At 41.3% G+C, this 10,754-nt stretch overlaps 1 long non-coding RNA gene across 1 annotated transcript; it reads right to left on the bottom strand.

Annotated features, from left to right (window-relative positions):
- Nucleotides 1-122: 122 nt before the first annotated feature.
- On the bottom strand, nucleotides 123-9,492 carry LOC122102459. The gene is made up of 3 exons (XR_006146497.1): nucleotides 9,482-9,492; nucleotides 1,689-1,694; nucleotides 123-505 (listed from the first exon to the last, which is right to left on the bottom strand). It is a non-coding gene; the product is annotated as an uncharacterized LOC122102459 (long non-coding RNA).
- Nucleotides 9,493-10,754: the final 1,262 nt, after the last annotated feature.

Genomic DNA, 10,754 nt, shown 5'->3' on the forward strand with positions numbered 1-10,754 from the left:
CTCAGCACCACATAAGCAGAAAAAAAAAAGCCGGAAGTGGCACTGTGGCTCAAGTGGTAGAGCGCTAGCCTTGAGCTGAAGAGCTGAGGGACAGCGCCCAGGCCGAGTTCAGGCCCCACGACCAGACCCAAAATAAATAAATAAATAAATTTATTTTGTAAGGCTGGCTATCTCATGACAGCACAACAGCTTGGGTGTTGGAGTTAGGCTTCCTACCATGAGGAAATTTCTTGGCTTTTTTTACTGTTTTTCTGACATTAAGGTAAATTATATTAATCAACACTACTGTAGTACTCTATGTAAATCTAAAGATTAAAAAGATAGGGGAACTAAAGTTTGTTTTTAATGGCTCATCAATGATAAGTGCAAATTGGAATCAACAAAAAATGAAGTTCATTTATTTTGTCTTCCTAAAATAGATGGTTATCTAGCTTCATAAAGTCTTTTGCATGTTCTAATAGTTCATGAAACAAGTCATGGTGGCACATGTTTATAATTCCAACTCCTTGGGGAGTGGGATTATGAAGATCAAGCTGGGCATGATGATACATGTCTGGGATTCTAGCTATGCAGCAGTGTGTAGATAGGATTATTAGCCCCAAGTGAAAATTCAAGATCCTACCTGAAAAAATAACTAAAATTAAAGAAGATCTGGGTTGTAATTCAGGTGGCAGAGCACTTGCCCACAGGCATGAAGCTCAGAGATCAGACACAGTATAACTGGGCACAGGTGGCTCATGCCTGTAATCCTACTCAGGAGGCTAAGAGCTGAGGATGGTGGTTCAAAGCCAGCCTGGGCAGAAAAGACCTGTGAAACTCATCTCCAATTAAGTACCAGAAATCCTGTAGTAGAGCTGTGGCTCAAAGTGGTAGAGTGCTAGCCTTGAGCAAAAGAGCTCAGGGATAGTACCTAGGCCCCAAGTTCAAGCCCCAGTACTGGCAAAAAAAAACCCCCCCACACATCCAAAACTAAAACCAAAAAACCACCACCAGTATCATCAAAATACAGATATTGAGTTCTGTTCAATAATCATCATGCTATTTTTAATACTTTTGTTTTTGAAATAAAGTATCAAATGCCTTATGTCTCTTAGCTTTTAAATTATATTCATTTTCTCACAAGATTTTTTTTAATCCAGTTTCAGTTAACTCCTACTAATTAATGTAACTATGTATAGAATTAAGGCCATAGTAAAGAAGAGAGAGAGAGAGAATCGATACAATGTCACTAGACAAAAGTGCAGTTATGTTCTATTCTGGATTGTATAATGACATAATATGAAATACATTCTATTGAACGTAGAATTTACTGATGAAAATTCTGTGATCTTTTTTAAAATTTTATTTTATTGTAAAGATGCTGTACAGAGGGGTTACAGTTACATGAGTAAGATAATGAGTACCTTTCTTTTCTTTCTTTCTTTCTTTCTTTCTTTCTTTCTTTCTTTCTTTCTTTCTTTCTTTCTTTCTTCCTTCCTTCCTTCCTTCCTTCCTTCCTTCCTTTCTTTCTTTCTTTCTTTCTTTCTTTCTTTCTTTCTTTCTTTCTTTCTTTCTTTCTTTCTTTCTCTCTTTCCTTCTTTCTTTCTTTCTTTCTTTGTCGGTCATGGAGCCTGAACTCTGGGCCTGGGCACTGTACCTCAGCTCTCCAGCGCAAGGCTCGCACTCTACCACTTGAGCCACAGCGCCACTTCCGGCTTTTTCTGCTTATGTGTTGCTGAGGAATTGGACCCAGGGCCTCATGCATGCTAGGCAAGCACTCTACTACTGAGCCACTTTCCCAGCCCATAAATACATTTCTTGTCGAGCCTGTGATCCTTTTTGAAATGCAGAATCTATTAAATACTCTATAATATTTACAAATCAATGCCTATAGCCCTAATTTCTCATACCTCCAGGTTTTCTATTTCTATCCTAGACGGAGGTAAGACAATCTTGTAGTAGAAGTCATAGATAGACCACGGAAAGTTCCAGATAGTCTCAGGTGGGCCACAGTGAGGGTGCTAATGGATCACAATCAACCTTTGAAGTAAAATGGAAGCTTATCTACTGGGTTTCCAACTTAAAAATATTCAGGGTCTATCCCACAGTATGTGGGGCTCTTGTAGACACTAGAAATTCAAAGCAAATTTTTATTTGGATAAGAAGAGGCTTATAATAGGGCAAACTATATCCAGTTGCTGCCTTTATAGGTTAAAAAATATTGTCTATTTTTTGTGTTTCAACTTACCGTAGAGAGTGAAGAATCCTAGACCATGTGTTGTCATGTCAGAAGTATAGAGTTGACTTGTGTGTTGAAGGAACTTAGAAGTCAAAAGGAAAACCCAGTAGGAAGAGAGACTTTGAGTAGAGTGGAGATGTAGGGAGAGAGACAGGATACAGTAGAAAAAATGGAAGAGAAAACACAGATCAAAGAATAGGAATTGTGTTTAGGAAAGAACAAATCTATGCTGGCAAAGTTTTAGGTTGAGTAGTTCAAAACTGTAACCTCAGCACTCAGGAGGCTGAGGTAGGAAGATGTTGAATTCACAATTAGTCTGGCTACACAGTAACACCCCATCTAAAAGAAAAAAAACCTCTTAGAATAGTTAAGAGAATTACTAGGAGGTAAAGCTAAGTGGAAGCAGTCTCTATATACTAAGGCAGAGAGAAAACAGTTCACATGGTGTACTAAGGTAGCATCCGGACATCCTGATGTCATAAATAGAGAGTTGGTCCCTAACTAGAGGAAGATAGAACCAGAGACATTGTATTTACTCATCTTTTTTTAAAACAGTGAGGCTATTACCACAGTCAGAATAGGAAAAGAAAGATACAAGTGACACCATGCATTCATGTTAAGAAGGAATTAGGATGATAGACGACAAGACTGGAAGCTGGATTTGTAAAATGGCACACTCAATAGTTCTGTGAGAAGGTGGGGGGGGGGGGGAAGGGGATGGATTGGCCCCTTTGGGGATTTCTAGGCCTACTTTTATCTAGGAAGAGTTTGGATGTTTGAATCACACTGGATTTTAACTTGGTCACCGGCTCAGAACTCAGAACTCAATCTTCCAGAAGGCCACCCATGCCAGAGAGATGATGTGTGAGCCCCTCCCTCGCACCTCCCCATCCCGGAAGTGACATCATCACCCTACCAAGGACCCCTCCACCACACTGGTGAAGCCAGGAGCAGCATATCACCTCTAGAAGGTGGGCCACTGTCACTAACCCCAAGGGGGATGGGGTGGCTTTGCAAATGATCAGCATATACCACACTTAGCAACAATGTAGTTAGACTTTACCATGGTTGTGTCTTCTCTGAACATGTGTAGACATTGTATAATTTAGAGTAACAACAAGAACAGTAACAATTATCTAGACAGCATTTACATTGTGTTGGGTGTTATAAGGATGTAGAGATGATTTCAAGTGTTTAAAGGTTACTTGCAACTACTGCACCCTTTTATACAAGGCACTTGAGTATGCCTGGATTTGCCATCTGCTGGGGATATATCTCAGGAACCACAGGACCTGAAAAAAAAAATGCTCCCCAGTCCACCATATTTTCTCCTAACATACCCGTAGTCACCAAAATACCTTCTAGAAACTAGACACACATCTGTTCCTAAAGGCTGTTTATATTCCATAATAACCAGCAAAAGTGATTTGTCCACAGGCAAACATTGAGTTTGAAAGACACAGAAATCATGAGGAAAAAAAGGGAAGAGCTGATTAAACTGTGGTGAGTTCAAGTGATTAAAGGGCAGATATTAAAATGGTAAACGCTTACGGTTTGCAAACGTTGTTATGTGGACCATTAAGCAAATTCTGTTAAATATTTCAGTCAGAAATGACTTTAAGAAAAGTCAGGTGTGGTAGTGCATATCTATAATCCCAGCAATCAAAAGACTAAGAAGAAACTGGCAAGTTCCAGGTCAGCCTGGGCTATGTAGCAGACCTTGTCTCAGGAATGATTTTAAAATCACTCTCCAAGTAAATTCGAGAAGAGCTAAGTGATTTTAAAAAAAATTATATAGCTGCGCACAGGCTCATGCCTGAACTCAGGAGGCTGAGCTCTGAGGATCACAGTTTAAAGCCAGCTGGGGAAAGGAAAGGCCATGAAACTCTTACCTTCAACTACCACCAGAAAACTGGAAGTGGCATTGTGGCTCAAGTGGTAGAGTGCTCACCTTGAGCTGAAGAACTCAGGGGCAGTGCCCAGGCCCAGAGTTCAAGCCCCATGAACAACAACAACAACAAAATTATATAAAACCACATAGATTCCAATGTTTGGTGGCTAAGTGATCCTAAAATACGATGAAAGAAGCCACAAAAGAACTCAACATTAGCAGCAACTCTATTTCCCTGAACTTGAGTTATGCCCCCTTCATAAATCACCTGGCCTCAAGTGACAAGCTCAGTGTGGTGAGATCATGCCATGAAGAGTCCAAGATGGTGCCCTGTTGTCATCCTCCAGGGTAGATGAAGAGGCTAAGGTAAAGCCTTGCTCTAGTCCCTTTATAAGGTAATGATTCCATCCAGGAGGGCTCTCTAGGCTTGCCACTCAATCACCCCCTAAAGATCCTACCACTTAATATTGTCACACGGACAATTATGGTTCCACATGTGAATCTGAAGAACAGCTTAAGAGTATGGCAGTAACTAACTCCAATTTTAAGAAAAGAAAAATAAATTTAATGCTGATCTTGAAGCTGGAACTCAGGGTCTAGACATTGTCCTATATCTTTTTCACTCAAGGCTACAGTTCTACTTCTAGATTTTTGGTGGTTCATCGGAGATGAAAGTCTCAAGAACTTAACTGCCTGACCTGGTTTGGACCCTTGATCCTCAGATCTCAGCCTCCTGAGTAGATTAGGATTATAGGCATAACCCACCAGCACCTGGCCTAACTCCAACTTTTAACCTTTCTTGCGGGCTGGAAGATAGATACAGTTTTTATTAAATAAAAACCATTTACAGTCATTGCCTTACATGCATAGGCTAAGAGGCTGCATTTCACTATTTGCCTTCATTTCATATGAAATGTCAGGATTCTTTTTCTTGCTGACCAGTAGTGTTAAGTTCCACAGATGCCTCAGTCTCATTGTATTTGTGGAAATAGTTGTCAGAGTAAGGCTGTACAGTACTGTGAAAAGTCAGAGTAAAATAGCCTCAGGCTTTCCCCTGGCCTGCCTTGGCACTTCTGTAGAGGTGGAAATGAAAGGCAAGGATAAGGGTTTTGAGAAGGGAAAATAAGACTGAAGCCAGGTGAAAAATGAACCCTTTAATAACTCAGAAAACTGCACTTTTCTAAGTTACTCATTATCTGGACTGAGCAAACATTCCCAGGCTTTGGGGATGTTTCCTATGCTTTTCCTATGCCCAGACTTAACACACCCTGAACTATGATCTCTAGGGAAGGAGATGTTTCTAGGGTTTGAAAGGAAACAAGAGGCCAGAAAAAAAATGCACTTATCCTGTGTTGTCTAGTATTACCGTTTTGTTTTGTTTTGTTTTGTTTTGCTTGCTGCTCAGAAAAAGCCTACTGACTTTCAGAGTTTCTGGGATCACATTTTGAAGAGTAAACTTAATGACCAAATGTGGATATCATCGTTTCTTGGGTGCTTAGGAGAGTTGTTGTTGTTGTCTTAATTGACATTTTCAATGATATGCAGTACTACTCATTGCACTGTTAGGGAGATTGCTTCTTAAGAGCTTTGGAATCAAAGTTCTCACCTACCTGACATTCCAACGTAAGGTTCTAGTTCACATAGCCAATAGCTCACATCTCATTGTTGCATTGAGACCTGTTGGAAACAGGCATGATTTCTCACCAAAGAGCCCCTGTCACAGGGGGCCCAGGGAGTCTGGAATCAAGGAGGTCTCATTGATGGATAGGTAGTGAAGGTACATAGACTCCTCAGGGACTCTCGGCTCAGGAAGCAAACTCATATACAGTACATTAATTTTTCCAATAATTTCTGCTTGAAATGCTTGAGAATGTGGTGGATGATTCCTCCAGCACTCATCATGCTTCCCACCTGAATTCAGGGCTTGTTTCTGCCTCTGGTCATCCGTGTGAGTCTAAGCAAGTTTTGTGGCCAAGATTACTTCAGTTCTCATCTGCATACTGAGTTGTAAGAATATGTACATGTTCTGGATTGTTTGTTCTATGTCTTGTCAGCTTGACTATACTGGAAACTACATCTCCCAGAATTCCCATTCCCTAGAGCTAAGCCTAGGCTATTGAAACTACTCCCACAGGGGATAGGCCCAAGTTCTGCTGGACTTCCCAGAATCCTCAGAGACTAGTGTGTAATTCTAAATGATTTGCTTAAACCTTTGTACAAGGTATTCCCTCACCAGAGGCCAACTGTTTAGCTTTTGGGAAGAAAAGGTTAATTAGGGCTAGATACTATGTAGATTCCTGTCCAAGGAACATCTTAGTTCAGCTCTGTGAAAATCGGTGTGATCTGGCCTGTGTAGGCTTATGCAAAGAAAAATGACAAATGGATGTCAAACTGTTGTTGTGGTTGTTGTTTTTCCTCTTCCCACACTTCTGGTTATCTTAGTAACAACAAAAACTGCAAGATCTAAGATGGTTACAATTAGCAAAGAGAGACAAACTGTTGGTTTGAATGCTTGGCTATAACATTTTATTGCTGTGTTGGTTGCTAGAGGAAAACATTGGTCTCCTTGGCTTCACATTTTTCCTCACAAGCAAATTTGCTTGAGAGGATAGGATGACACATGCATACACAAACATACAAACAAGTGACTTATTTTCTTGTGGTGTAAATGCTTTAAACTGTTGGGGAACCGAAATGAATGTGACTCTGCTGTAGATAAATAGGCGCTACTCATCTCTAGCATTGACTCAGTTATTTCCTGGTTAGGTCTGAGGACTCCAGGTGTTTCAGGAGATGCCTGATTCATGCTTACCTTGTGTTAGAGGAAGCACTGGGGAAGCCATGCTTTTCTGGAGTACGTCTCCCTCTGGTGGCCATTCCTTTCTACCTATTAAAAAAAAACAACATGTACTTTTGGAACATGGGAGCAAAGCCCAAAGTTAGGAAGAAAAGTCTCTTACTTTGCAGGTACAATGTGTCCTTCAAAACCTCTTTGTGTTCTGACCACGTCTCTTCCTAACAATTATATCTGGAAAATTGCTAGGTCACTTTCAGCTTCTTCTGATAAGTGCTTAACTATTGTTTTTGAGAGTCTTCTGCCTTTTCCATGACTATAACAGAAACATAAAATCCTTTTAGCCCAGCACCTTCTTTTACCTAATAAGAAACCGTCCTAGGTTTCACAAACACATTTTAACCTTCACAAGGCAAGTTGTCATGATCATGGTCTATAAAGTTTGTGAATTCTATGAGCTTTGACAATACAATTATTTCTTCCACATCAGGTGATGTTTACATTTTTTTCCTTTTGCTTAGTGTCAGCTGTTCCCTCTTTCCCTCTCATTCCCTCCCTCCCATCTCTGCCTTTAAGTTGCTTAGTTCATTTTCTGTCCAGTGCAGCTGATGAGCTCCTCTATTTTATGTTTTCCTGTTCCCTCTGATTCTGCGTCCTCCTCCTAGCTTCCCTCAGATCTGTGTCTATATATACCATATAAGTGGTCAAGAACATGGACTCATTTAGCAATGATGCGACAAAATGAGTGGAAGTCCTTTGTTTCTCGAGTCTTGTTTACTTTGTCATATCGTCTTGCATTTTGGCTTTAGCATCCACATATCAGGGAGACCGGGTGCCATTTGTCTCTTGAGCACTGGCATTTTAAGCAATTTATAAGGTCATCAAGTGCTTCCAGGGCAGAAAACCTCAGAGCTAGTATTTCTGAGCACGTGCTATATGCAGCCATTGTGGAAACGCAGGGGATTCAGTGATGTACATCGACCCTTCATATTGTCTCCTCTATCTAGAATACTTCCCTTGTTCCCTGAACAATTGACTTCTCTGATTATATACACACATATTTAAAGTGACAACCAAATTGTCTGTCCTTGTGGCATTCTTTCTCTTTAAAACTCTTCTGGTTGTAATCCAGTAACCCTCTCTACTGGAAATCTCATGAGTAGAACTGGAGACCAAATAGATTTTTGATGAAGACAAAAACAGCAGATTTACCTGAAGGGAAGAAAGCATAAGCTTCAAGGCCCCTGCAAAAGGCTGGATAATAGTCCCTTAAAGATGTCCATGCCCTAGGACCAGGCAGGGGCATGCATGCCTATAACCTTAGTTATGCTGGAGGCTGAAATTGGGAGGATGGTAGTTTGAGGCAAATAGGGCAAAACAGTTAGCAAGATCCCATCTCAATCAATAAGCTAGACATGGTGGTGGTCATCTGTCCTTCCAGCCACACAGGAGGCATAGATAGAAGGATGACTGTCTGAGATCAGCATCAGAATAAAACATGAAATTCTATTCAGAAAATAACTAGACCAAAAGGATCTGAGGGTATGGCCCAAGTGGTCAAGTTTCTACATAGCAAGGATGAGGCCTCAAATTCAGACTCTAGTATCACCTCCAAAAAAAAAGTCCATGAAATCCCAGAACCAGTGGATTTGTTAGTCAGCATGGCAAAGGGGCTTTGCAAATATGATTAAGTAAAGGTGTTGAGATGGGACAGTACTCTGAATTACCCACGTAGGTCCCCTGTGAGGCCTTACAGGGAGAAGAGTCAAAGTTAGAGAAGATGCACAGATGGAAGGCAGAGTCCAGAGAAGAGAAATGGGTCCTGCAGCTCCATTGGGAGATGGAGGAAGGCTATCAGCCAGGTGACACAGATGACCTTCAGAAGCTGGATTCTCCTGAGAGCCTCTAGAAAGAACACAGCACTTTGTCCACTTGGATTGTAACCCAGTGGAAAGATTGTGGGCTTCTGATCTAACCAGTAACACAAATATGTTTTAAGTCATTAGAATTGTGGCAGAAACTAATGTACAGTCTTCTCTGAACACATCCCTTTCAAGATTCTCAGTGGGACTCCAGAAATGTGTTCACAGAACCATAATTTTTGTAAACTTTGCACAATTAAATATTTCAATTAGCACTAAGTGAAACTCATTTTGTGTGAGCAGCATTGGGTGGCTACAGGCAGAAAAGTAGTTGGAGATCCTTTGGTTTACATTCTTGTAGTTCATCGTCACTTTCAGGCAGCTGCAAGATGATGTTGGAGTGTAAGATATCATTTCCTTGAAGACCCCTAGGGTCCACTGGGTTCAAGTCCCTAGGGAAGGGAGAGCAGTCACAGACTGGGTGTCATCTCATCAGAGAAGAAATAAGTGTCCGCACAGATTGGACAAAAGCAGTCATTCATGAAGCAGAGATAAATTTAAATATAACAATGAATAGACTCTCTGGTTATTTGATAAGCCCACTAAGAAAGAATGAACATATTATATGCACACACTGGGGTAAAGTCGCAGCAGTTTACTGGTACCAGAGAAGATCATCTAAACTCAGTACCCACCTCCAGGAAGGCATTAATGACAAACTGAAAGTGTGCCATGGCTTCAGAATGATATTTATGATAAATCACCAACCATGAAAATGTGCAATGCTCGAAGATATCTATTTATTTATGTATTTAGTGCTGTGATCAAACCTGGTTCTTTTGCATTTCAGATAAGTGATCTACCATACTTAGCCAAGTCCCCAGCTTGCCCTGAGTGGTTAGGATTCTTCTGAGAAAGAAATATGGTACACACAGACTGCGCACCAGTGGCTCAGGCTTGTAATCTTAGCTACTCAGGGGCCTGAGATCTGAGGATCGAGGTTCAGAGCCAGCCCTGGCAGGAAAGTCTGTTAAGACTTTTATCTCTAATTAAGCACCAGAAAACTGGAGGTGGTGCTGTGGCTGAAAGTGGTAGAGCACTAGCCTTGAGCTGAAGAGCTGAGGGACAGCACCCAGGAGCTCAGGGACAGTGCCCAGGAGCTCAGGGACAGTGCCCAGGAGCTCAGGGACAGTGCCCAGGAGCTCAGGGACAGTGCCCAGGAGCTCAGGGACAGGGCCCAGGAGCTCAGGGACAGGGCCCAGGAGCTCAGGGACAGGGCCCAGGAGCTCAGGGACAGTGCCCAGGCTGAGTTCAAGCCCCACAACCAACAGAGAAAAAAAAAAAGGATAAAAGAAATATGGTACACAAAAATGGAGGGATAAACAGAGAACAAAATGCAGCAGTGGTATTCTCTAGACACTTTCTTGAAAATGAACTATACAACTTGTGTGGGGACAGAAGGGTATAATGATTCCCCCAAAAGAATATAAAATATGAAATTAGAAACAGAATAAAATGATTATTAAAAATAGGGCCAAACTTAAAAGGCAGAATCTTCCTGTAGAAAACAAACAAAAAACTCAAGGCTAGTTATTAAAAGGAAAAATTCCAAAGATAAAGACTGGAAGTAAATTAGTGAGTTAAACAGCAAGTTAGTGGAATTCAGGAAGGAGTAGTAAAACAATCAGTATCAGTCATGGGGACTCTCCAGGCCAGGGGCGACACAGAAGGTACAGTGATCTGAATAACCAGAATCAAGCCTGACCTCTGCAGAATCCGAGAAATGGGTGAGAGGGAAACCAAGCATAATCACCAAATTCCTGCTAACTGCATAATTCTTGCTCTGTACCCCCAGCTGGCTTGCTCTGGCCTATTGCAAAAAAACCCACCTACGTGTGGCTTGTGTCCTTAAGTACCCAGCAGATGTGCATATTGGGGGCTGCATTCTTAAGCTCTACAAGCTAGATGCAGAAGCCACTGTGTGACAAT

This window comes from Dipodomys spectabilis, unplaced genomic scaffold (genome assembly GCF_019054845.1).
Source record: "Dipodomys spectabilis isolate Male_0828 unplaced genomic scaffold, ASM1905484v1 ptg000783l, whole genome shotgun sequence".
Classification (NCBI taxonomy): Eukaryota; Metazoa; Chordata; class Mammalia; order Rodentia; family Heteromyidae; genus Dipodomys; species Dipodomys spectabilis.